Below are 11042 nucleotides of genomic sequence, written 5' to 3'. Positions count from 1 at the left end.
GGGAGACCGTGGAAAGAGAGGAAGAGGGAGACCGTGGGAGACGGAGACAAGGGAGAGGGAGAGGGAGAGGGAGAGGGCTATTTTTCTTGAAAGTTAAAATATGTGAAGACCTTCAACTTAACAACACAATATAATATATTGAATCGTTTTAAGAAATATTCATTGAATGATGTTTTATGTACCAGGCAATAGTTGCTGAGGAAAATCAGTAGAAAAAAGAAAAAACATCTTGTCCTCCAGGTATTATATTTCATGTATTGAATATTTAAGTTAGTGTTAAAGAAAAAAAATGCAGTGACACTTGCTAAAGCACCATATAGAAGACTTATTCAAGGTAGGTGACGAAGGCTATTGATACTGGTGTTGGGATCATTGCAATGGAATTTCGCTGTAGAATAAAGAAATTGACCTCAGCTCTAAATACAGCATGGGGCAGTGGAAATTCATAGCCAAGGAACAGAGAGGTGGTCAGCAGATGGAAAATTGCAGAGGAAGCCTCAATAATAAGGGAGATTCTAACCAAAATAACCTAACTGAACTCTTGCTGAAGACAGGCTGGAGTAATTCGATATCATCAGGGAGATTGTGAAGGATAAAGAACCTGATCGGATATTGAGGATAATCAGATATAAAGGGTGGAGTGTTCTTGCTAAACTGACTTTGTTAGGATTCTTGCTAAAATTGGTCTTTACAAGGAAGTGCACAGATGGGACGAGGATAGGATTTAGGAGAATGACTAGAGTTTGGTCAAACAAAGAATCTTACTAGCTACTGAGAAGTACTTCCGGAATGGCATTTTAATGAACCCCAAGATTCTACTTCTTCCTTAAAAGCAATGAGAGTACTGGCAAAAATTATCAAAATCAACTTTCAGAACTCTGAATATTAACATTGGACTTGCAACAATCTGAGGAGCATTTAACTATGGAAACCTGATTTTTAGGGTTAGTGTTAATTGATCTAATTCAGATTTTGTTGAGTGTAAACAGCCTTTTTCCTAGGGCATTTGGTGATAACAATCTGTGGCAATTATTTAATATCACAGCTGATTAGGGTGTGATAACAAAACAAAAGGCCAAACAAAAAACTAAAGCGAAAATTGAGATGCCTGTATGAGATTTGAACAGTTGAGATCTATTCCTAGAAATCTGGAAGTTCATGTGCATGTGCAGGGCTAGGCACGTGCTCAGGAATGACAGACTAAATGACCTACAAAACACTGATCTTTCACCTCTAGCTGACTTAGAGTCTTTTCACAAGCAGAAAATGAACACTAAAGAAAAGTTAAAAATTACCTGCCAGAAAGTTGAAGATATGCTACAAAATACACGCAACATCCCTAAGAAAAAAAAAAACGAAAATACGTTGTTTTAAGAAACTTAAGGAAACCTCTGTCCAATCATTAGTTGACAAGCTAACTGAGCAGATTTCACTGGCCACATGTCACAAAGAATATAGACTTTACAGAATTTAGGAAAGTCACAATAATTATTGAATCATTCAATAAATATTTGTGTTAGGAAATTCATGAGTAACAACAGCAACAGAAACAACAACAAATAGCAACAACATCTTCTTGGGAAAGAATTTCAAGAATTGCCAAATTGCATTATATAAAATGTCTAGTTTTTAACAAAAACATTCAAGGCATAAAAAAATAGGCATAATCCATTGGCAGTAAAATAAGTCATATAAACTGTCCCTGAAAAGCCCAGTTGTTGGACTTACTAAATAAAGACATTAAATCAGCAATAATAAGCTAATGTGTCCATACAATGGACATACATATGGAATGTATGTGTCCATACATATCCATACAATGGAATATTATCTGGCAATGAAAATGGAATGAAGTACTAATACGCATCACAACATGGAGAAACCTTAAAATCATTATAAATGAAAGAAGCTAGTCACCAAAAGCCACATATTTTATGATTCCATGTATATGAATTACCCAGAATAGGCAATTCACAGAGACAGAAAAATAGATTAGTGATTTGTAGTGCTCTGGGGAGATGGGAATGAGTAGTGACTGCTAATGCATGTTGGTTTTCTCTTGGGGGTGATGAAAGTACATTAAAATTAAATAGTGGTAATACACTTCAAAAGGGCATATACACTTCAAAAGGGCATATATTATTGTATGTTAATTTAATTATATTTCAATAATGCTGTTTTTTAGAAGTCACTATTATTAAAAGAACACTTCAGGATCATTTTGATGTGCAGTTGTAACATGTTTAGGGGATACAGATTAAAAATCAATTACTACCTCATGCAATTGAGTGAAAATAAAAACACAAACTATTTTTCCTCTGTTCCAACACCACAACAATCAACACAGACTCCTGTGACCAAATGCGTGAAGACTTTTTTCCCACCAATAAATGAGCAATGATTTCTATTGCCAACACCAGTTGTGTGTCCTTCAATCCAACTCAATTCTGATGTTATCTACTGGGAGATAGCATCAAACCTGGAAGGTTGAGGAAGTCAGTTCCACAAGACTGCCCCCCCGCAACCAACTTCTGATGCCAGTCACAAGGCCTAGGTGGTTTTATCTCCACTTCTGACCAATTGGCTCACTGGGAAATCCCACGACTCCCTCTGTAGGTTCAATTACTTTGAAAGAGCAGTTCACAGAACCCAGAGAAACTTTTAGTTACATTGACCAGTTTATTTAAAAGGATAAAGTGAAAAAGGATACAGATGAAGAGATGCATAGTGTGAGGTATACAGGAAAGGTTGTGGAGTTTCCATGCCCTCCCCAGGCATGCCTTCCTCCAGGAACCTGCACATGTTCAGCTATCCCAGAAGCTCCCTGAGCCCTGTCCTCTTGGGCCTTTTATGAAGAGTTCATTGGATAGCCATGATCAATTCATGGAAAATCATGTCAAAATGTGATTGGACAAAGGGGTATGTCTGATTTAATACTGACAGACTGATGGGGGACCCAGTGAGGCATGTCTGTTGATACTATTCTTGGTCTCTTCATGCAGCGTTCCTTCCTCTCAGGTATGGAGCAGGATGCCTTATGAAATGGGGGTCTTATGACCTTCAATCAGATAAGGTAGGTCAGGGAATTTCTTTACAGCCAGGTGCAAGACAAAAATGTTGGGGGAGACTCTTGCCTTGAGAAGTAAAGCAAAAACAAAAACAAAAACAAAAGTGAACAGGAATGCAGGAGAAGGTCAGAGAGAGAGAGACAGAGAGAGAGAGAGACTGTTTTCTGAGGCATGCTTCTGAGGTCTAAAGTGTTCCAACATTATAAAAAGGCTATGGGAGTTATGATCCAGAAACTGTAGATGGAAACCAATATGTATATAATATCACAACAATGCATGATTTTATACAGTGTTCAGTTTAATATCATATTATGTTCAATTTGGGTAACAAAGGTAAATGATATGTGGAAATTTCAATCCCCATCAATATTAACTATTCCATCCCTCTATGATATGACCTTGGTTTCCTGGTGGGTGAATTACAAATTAGTCAACATATATAAATATCCTTAAATTCTTGAAGATTGCTTGGGTTCAAATAAGACATTAATAGCCTGACTTCATGTCTTAGTTCCTTTCAGCTGCTGTAACAAAATATGATAAACTTGTTAGCTTATTAATAATAGATATTTATTTCTCATAGTTCTGGATACTGGGAGGTCCAAGATCAAGGCACCAGCAGATTTGCTATCTAGTGAGGACTCCCATTGTTGTTCATAGAGGGAGTCTCCTAGCTGTACCCTCACATGGTGGCAGGAGCAAATTAGCTCAGATCCCTTGGGCCTCTTTTATAAGGGCACTAATCCCACTTATGAGGTATCTGCCTTTTATGACTTCATCATCTCCAAAAAGGCCCCACCCTCTAATACCATTGCAGTGGTGATTAGGTTTCAACATATGAATTTTGGGAGGACACAAACATGAAGACCATAGCACTGCAGATTTATCCTTCTAGTCTATCTACCTATATCTGTCTATCTATCTATCTATCTATCTATCTATCTATCTATCTATCTATCTATCTATCTATAATCTGAGGTTTAAAGTGTTCCAACATTACGAAAAGGCTATGGGAGTAAAAAGAAATTTCTTTTTACCTTCTGGAATTTTTACCACAGAAATGCAAGCAAAGAGAAGAGAAACCCACTGAGGATTAAGGATCTCTATCCCAAGAGGCAAAAGCATTCTGAATGCTCAATCATATCTACAATTAATGGACAAACACCGTTCATTACCTGGTGAATATACAAACTTCAGCAATTTGGAATTGTGAGAAAAACAAGGATAATATTTGGTAGAATCTGAGAAAACTGACAGTAGAGAACATCAGTCCCATTCTTTCTTATTTTTATCTGTCTATTAAATTAGAATATCCATCACTTTAACATATTCAGAAATACCGGAAAGTATAGTTCTATCCTTCTCTTAGCCCCATTATTCATATATTCCTAAGAATGAATAGTGAATATGGCAAGATTGGCGTAAGCATATGGATATACTTATTTTCTTTCTAGTTGTACTGCTGTGTGGTTTACATAGTCATTGAGTGCTCCTGTCCTCCATATAGTAAACCCACCAGTGGTGTGTGCTGAGTTCTGCATACTAGAGATGAGTCTTCCAGCAAATTCTTTCTGCTACACACTACTGAGAGCCCTAGAGCCATTGCAGAGCCATTCCTCCTTACAAATGGTTAAACCTTCAGATGCAAACTCTTCTGTGGGTGGATTGTTCCAAGATCTAACTTGGAGGAACCAAGATATAAAGAAGGCAGGTTCAGTATTACTGGGACATGTTAACTAAGATGCGGGTGCTCGTGGCAGGTTACACAAGCTTTTCTGAGATGCTGTCTTCTCTGTGATCATTGATTTAGAAGCTAGAGATGGGTCTGTAGCATTTATAACTTGTTAGTAGATGTAGTCACTGGACAAGTCAAGACAAAAATTAGAAAATTGATGAAGTGTCTAAAACATTTGTGTACTCTTCCCTTGATCTACATATTTAGTCCTACAGCTTTGGGATGCTAAGCATCATTAATCATTCACATTAAACCTTGTTGTGAAGTAGCCTCTACTGATATTGTTGAATAATTAACTCCCCTTGAATCTGCTGCTAATTGCTATATTTCACAGGGTACTTGGTGGCAAGTGTGGCTTCCTATTAAACACAGTCCTAAGACACTGATACTTCCTTGACCAACACTAGTGCCACATTCAACATTTGCCACTGGTTTTTCCACAGTTTTCCCAACACAGAAAACATTGCTCATACCACAGAAAACGGGAATCCAGATAAATAAGAAAAAAATAAATCTTTTAGGGGGAAAAAAGCGTAGATATAAAACAATAGGAGAAAAAAGTCGAAATCATGATTCATCAACTGGAGTTACTGTTAACAAATTGTGCCATATTCAGTGAGTCAGGCAGACAAGGTCATATATAATATAGACCCAAATTTATAAGACCAAGCTCTGTCTCCCTGTCTTTGTGTATGTGTATATATGTGTATGGAAAAGTATTTTAGTGAACCAGGATAACCTATAAGACATAATCCTCAAGGATTGTTTTTTATTTTTAAAAAATTCAGCTTAATTTATTATTACTTTCTTCTACTAAAAATATAACACTGGTAAGTTCCATATATTTTTAGTAATTTTAAAATAATTCAGATTCCTGTAATGAGGAATTAAAATATCCAACCCAATGTATTAGTGAAAACTTTGAATGGTTTAGTGTCGTGCCTTCCTCTCCATCCTTCTTGAACCAGTCCAACTTCAGCTCACATGACAGAAGACTAGAAGCCAGCCCGCATTTAAGAAAGGGGTGTTGTATATTTCTTCTATTTTAGTTTTTTGTCTTTCTATTTTTCTTCCACCAACTTTGATTCTGAACACTCCAAAGTTGGAGCACAGTGAACATGAGGAGGCAAATAGGCACTCAAGTGCTGAGTTAACAGGTAGTGTTATAGGCAGACATCATACTCTATGGACTTGTAATCAGTATAATTTTTATGCTCTTCTATGACTGCTATTATGTGTTCTTCAGAAAATCAGCTGACACTTGGGAACCTTTTACCTTCAATTTCCTATGGTTGTCATCCTGACTCATTGCTTTCTAATTTACTTGCACTTCTGCATCTGAACATAACTCTAGCTTTTCTCTGGTGAAGTATGCTGACTTTTGCTCTTAAAAGGAATTTGAGAAAATCTTATCCTGACTCTCTATCAGCTGTAAGTCATATCAAATTCAGAGGAAACAGACAAAATGTTTGTTTAACAAAATCTGAAAGTACAAGATGGTGAATCCAGCCATCTCAAATTTGGCTCACCCCTCAGCAGCTAGCTTTGCAAATCTTTTGCTCTAAGGTTTGTAAGGTGAACACGCACACAGGTCTACATCAAATGACAAATTTCAAGCTCTCTAAGTGATTCTGCTCAAGTACCTTCTACTAAGTGTATGATGAAGAGCAGGAACAACAAACCATTACCCTCTTAAAGTAGTAAAGCTCACAGGTCAACGAAAAAATTATGCACTCTGCCTATGCTTCTTTTCTTAGCCTTTTCAAGTTCCTTTGAAGTGTAGATGTTGGTTGGCAGGTTTTCTGTCATTGACGTTTTGCAATTCCAGCAAAGTGGCATAATTGGAATGCAGCATCAATTGTTTTCAAGCCCCAGCTGAAACTGATGTCATAGTTTTCTAAATATATCTCTTGCTTGTTTATCTAAATATATCTCTCTCCCTTTTTCTGAGTGTGTGTAAGTGAGTGCCTTCCCAAACAGGAAATTCTCCTTTACTTAAATATTTATGCCTAAGTGTCCTTATTAATCTTCTTTACTGTCAGGCTGTTAATAAACACACATAGAAATAAATGATCAAGTTTCCCAGACAAGGTAGAATAACAAGGATTAAATTTACACTTACTTTTGAAATAAAAACAAAACAAGATAGACACAGTGTATAAAACAATGGTTTCAGGCAATAGGCCATCAGGCAAAAAAAAGGTGATTCTTGAGAAAAGATAAAAAAGAAGATGGGTCCCCAAATTGCCTCACATCACCGAAAGACAGTTTCCAGGGCAAAGAGAAGGAAGAGTGAACCCAGTCAGAGGCTGATAGACTCCACATTTTGAAGAGATAGAGCTCAGAGCCAAGACAGACTGAGGTGTCTTGAGTTCACAGGGAAGAGTATCAGAGAGGAAGCTGCCACACAGAGAAGAAGCTTTGGATAGCCAGTCATCAGAGGTTTCTGCTAAAATCTTTAGCTGAGTACTGATGACCACATATGTATCAAGAGACTGTGTGAAGCCATGGAAATAACTATCACCACCACCTATAACGAAAAGAGCAGGGAAAGAATACTGAAGGCTCTAAAATGGCCAGGTGCTGTTCATGTTTCTACTAGCAAGAATGGAAAACTTAACAATTCACAGGTTATTTGGTAGGATACTCTAAAAGGTATTGCCTTAGCAGTAGAGCAAGCAAAATTAGTCCTAAAGTGTGAATAATCAAAAATTTTGAGATATCTTCATTGTATCTTAAATAAAAGCCCAAGAATACCTACATAAAAAGTTAAGAGCAGATGAAGTTAAACAGATAAATAGACTAGTTAGCATAAATAAGAGATAACAACAGAACCTGGAATAATGTTGTTTGGATGTCTTATCCTTCAGGAACTATTGAAATAAGATGACTGTGAGAAATTGTGTACTACTTGCTTTGTAATTTAAAAACTTCTGATAAGTGAAACCACATTTTTTTTAATAGGGCCTCACTCTGTAGCCCAGGCTGGAGTGTAGTGGCACAATCATGGCTCACTGTAGCTTCGACCTCCTGGGCTCAGGAAATCCTCCCACTTCAGCCATTCAAATAGCTGGGACCACAGGTATGTATCACATGCCCGGCTAATTTGAATTATTTTTGGTTTTTGTTTTGGTAGAGATGGAATCTTTGTATGTTGCTCAGGCTGGTCTTGAGCTCCTGGGCTCAGGCGATCTTCCCACCTTGGCCTTTCAAAGCCCTGGGATTAAAGGCGTGGCCTGACGCTCCTGGCAAACCACATCATGATGGGAGAAATTGTGTGTTAGCATTGGAGTTACTTGACTACAATGACAGAAAAAACTGATAAAAAGCGAAGTTCCTTCTTAACCTGTGTCCAAGTGACCTGTAGGAGCCTCGTCCTTCGGCAGCTATATGAGCCCTGTGTTAATGAAGAGACAAACATCAGTGTTATGTGGTAACTTTTGGAGATGTTCATAAGACTGACAGGTTGTACATGCACTACATACCAATATGATTGGCTAAAACAAACTAACAAAACCATTGTTGGACGACGATCCGGAGCAACTGGAACTTATAGAGTCCTGGAGAAAATGTAAAATGGTACATAAGTTTCAGAAAGCAGTTTAGTAGTTTCTTCCATAAACATTCACTTACAACACAACCCAATAGTATCCTAGAGCTTTTAGAAATTGTTGTAAATGTATTTTATAATTTACATGCAGTAGAATTCATTAATTTCTAAAGTTTCATGTTTTTTTTTGTTTTTCTGTTATAAATGTCTTTCAGCCTAAAAAACCTCCTGTAGCATTTCTTTCAGAACAGATCTATTGGTGATGAATCCTCTCAATTATTCTCCATGAGATAAAATCTTTATTTCACTCTTATGTGTAAAATATATTTTTGCTGGATATAGAACTGCTAGTTGGCAGTCCATTTCTTTCAGAATTTTAAATATTATTCTACTGTCCTCTGGCTTCAGGGTTACGAATGTACAATTCTCCAAGTCAATTGAATTGTTGTTCCCCAATATGTATCACTGTTGTCTGAAAGCCTTAAGATTTTCTTTACCTTTGGTTTTGTTCCAAGTCTTTGCTATTGTGAACAGTGCTGCAATAAACATACGTGTGCATGTGTCTTTATAGTAGAATGATTTATAATCCTTTGGGTATATACCCAGTAATGGGATTGCTGGGTCAAATGGTATTTCTGGTTCTAGCTCCTTAAGGAATCGCCACACTGTCTTCCGCAATGGTTGGACTAATTTACATTCCCACCAACAGTGTAAAAGCATTCCTGTTTCTCGGTTTTGGACAATATTTTAATGGTGTGTCTAGTCATGGTTTATTTTGAGTTTATCTTGTTTGAAATTCACTGAGTCTCTTAAATCTGTACAACTAATTTTACCAAATTTGAGAAGTTTTCCATAATTATTTCTTTGAAAATCTTTGCTGTACCAATCATTCAGAGACTACAATGACATGGAAGTTAGACCTTTGGATATTGTCGCATAGGCCCTGAGAAGTGGCGATTTTATTTCGTTTTTATCTTCTTCAGATAGGATCATTTCAGTTGATCTGTTTCCAACTTCACTGACTCGTACTTCTTTTATCACCAACCAGCTACTAAACCATCTTTTTAAAAAATTTTTCATATCTTAGTTTTTAGTTTCAAAAATTATATTTGCTTTTATATAGTTTATTTTTACCTACTGTGAATTTCTATTTTTTTAATTCAAGTATATTAACAATTATTTTATCAAGCATTGTTATGGTGGTTGCTTTAAAAGTTTTGCTTAATGACAACAACTAGGTTATCTCATGGTTAGCATGGATCATCTTTCTCCTTAAGAAATGGTAAAGCTGGATGCAGTGGAGGCTGAGGTAAAAGGATCTCTTGAGCCCAGGAGTTTGAGACTAGCCTGGGTGATATAGAGAGATCCCCTTTCAAAAACAACAACAACAGAAAAAACGAAGAAGAAGAAGGAGATTGATTTTTTTTCCCACTGGTTTTTGGTATATCAAGATATCAAGAATGTTTGCATTATGACCCTGAACGTTTTCCTTCTTCTTTTTTTTTTTAGAGGGCAGTGGCGCGATCTCGGCTCACTGCAAGCTCCGCCTCCCGGGTTCACGCCATTCTCCTGCCTCAGCCTCCCGAGTAGCTGGGACTGCAGGCGCCCGGCTAATTTTTGTGTATTTTTAGTAGAGACGGGGTTTCACCGCGTTAGCTAGGATGGTCTGAATCTCCTGACCTCGTGATCCGTCCTCCTCGGCCTCCCAAAGTGCTGGGATTACAGGCATGAGCCACCGCGCCCAGCCATGCCCAGAACATTTTCAATATTATGGTATGAGACTCTAAATTCTCATAAAATCTCTTAAAATCCTCCTAAGAATGCTCATTTCAGTTCTGTTTTATTATGGTTTAGCAAGCAAGTATTAAATTTGGTCTGCAAATTGTCTCTCATCTTCTGTTCATAGCAGTTTTAGTATCAGTTTAGTTTCAAAGCCTTTGCTATACTGTTTGTTTTTCCTTCACGTGTGCCACTTAGAGTTTGATCTAGGACTTGAATGATGCTTTAGATCCTGGTTAATTCTCAAAGTCTTTGTGTACTTCTCTGGGCGCGTTCCCCCCATGCACGCCTTAGAAAAATTCCAGTAATTGTCTCAGTTTGCATACAGATTTAGCAATCCCCTGGCAGATATTTCCTTGGATATTTCCTCTTGTATTTCTTTCCCCCTTCCCCCACCTCCAGTATGTAGTTCCTAGGGCCCCACCTCAGTTATCATGGGCCATATATGCAGATTTCTTTCAGAGTTTCAGTTTTCCATACCATTGCATGCTTCCACACAAACGGTCCACATTAACTATTAAGCATCTACGAAAAAAATATATAAAAAGAAAAAAATTTCTTTGAAATAATTCCTCTCACACTCTTAGTACAATAGGCATCCCATTTTCTGTATTCGGAGAGACAAGTTTTTCTTAGAGTTTTAGGTGCTCAAATTTTTCAAACTGCACAGTTGCAGTTTAATTCCATAACTGATGCTTACTTCAGGGCAAGGACAGAAAAGAAAAAGAGAAAACACACACACACACTCACACACACACACACACAGAAAAAGAGAGAGAGAAAGTAAAAAATGGCCATTCCCACACTCTAGGGCTGGCAGAGACTTTTCTCCACAAGCTCTCTGGCCAGAAAGAATCCTTTTCAAAGTTTTCTTAACACCTGCCATGCATTTTCTTAATTTAGCCTGCTG

Source organism: Pan paniscus, chromosome 5 (genome assembly GCF_029289425.2).
Source record: "Pan paniscus chromosome 5, NHGRI_mPanPan1-v2.0_pri, whole genome shotgun sequence".
Classification (NCBI taxonomy): domain Eukaryota; kingdom Metazoa; phylum Chordata; class Mammalia; order Primates; family Hominidae; genus Pan; species Pan paniscus.
Note: the sequence above shows the minus strand (reverse complement) of the source record.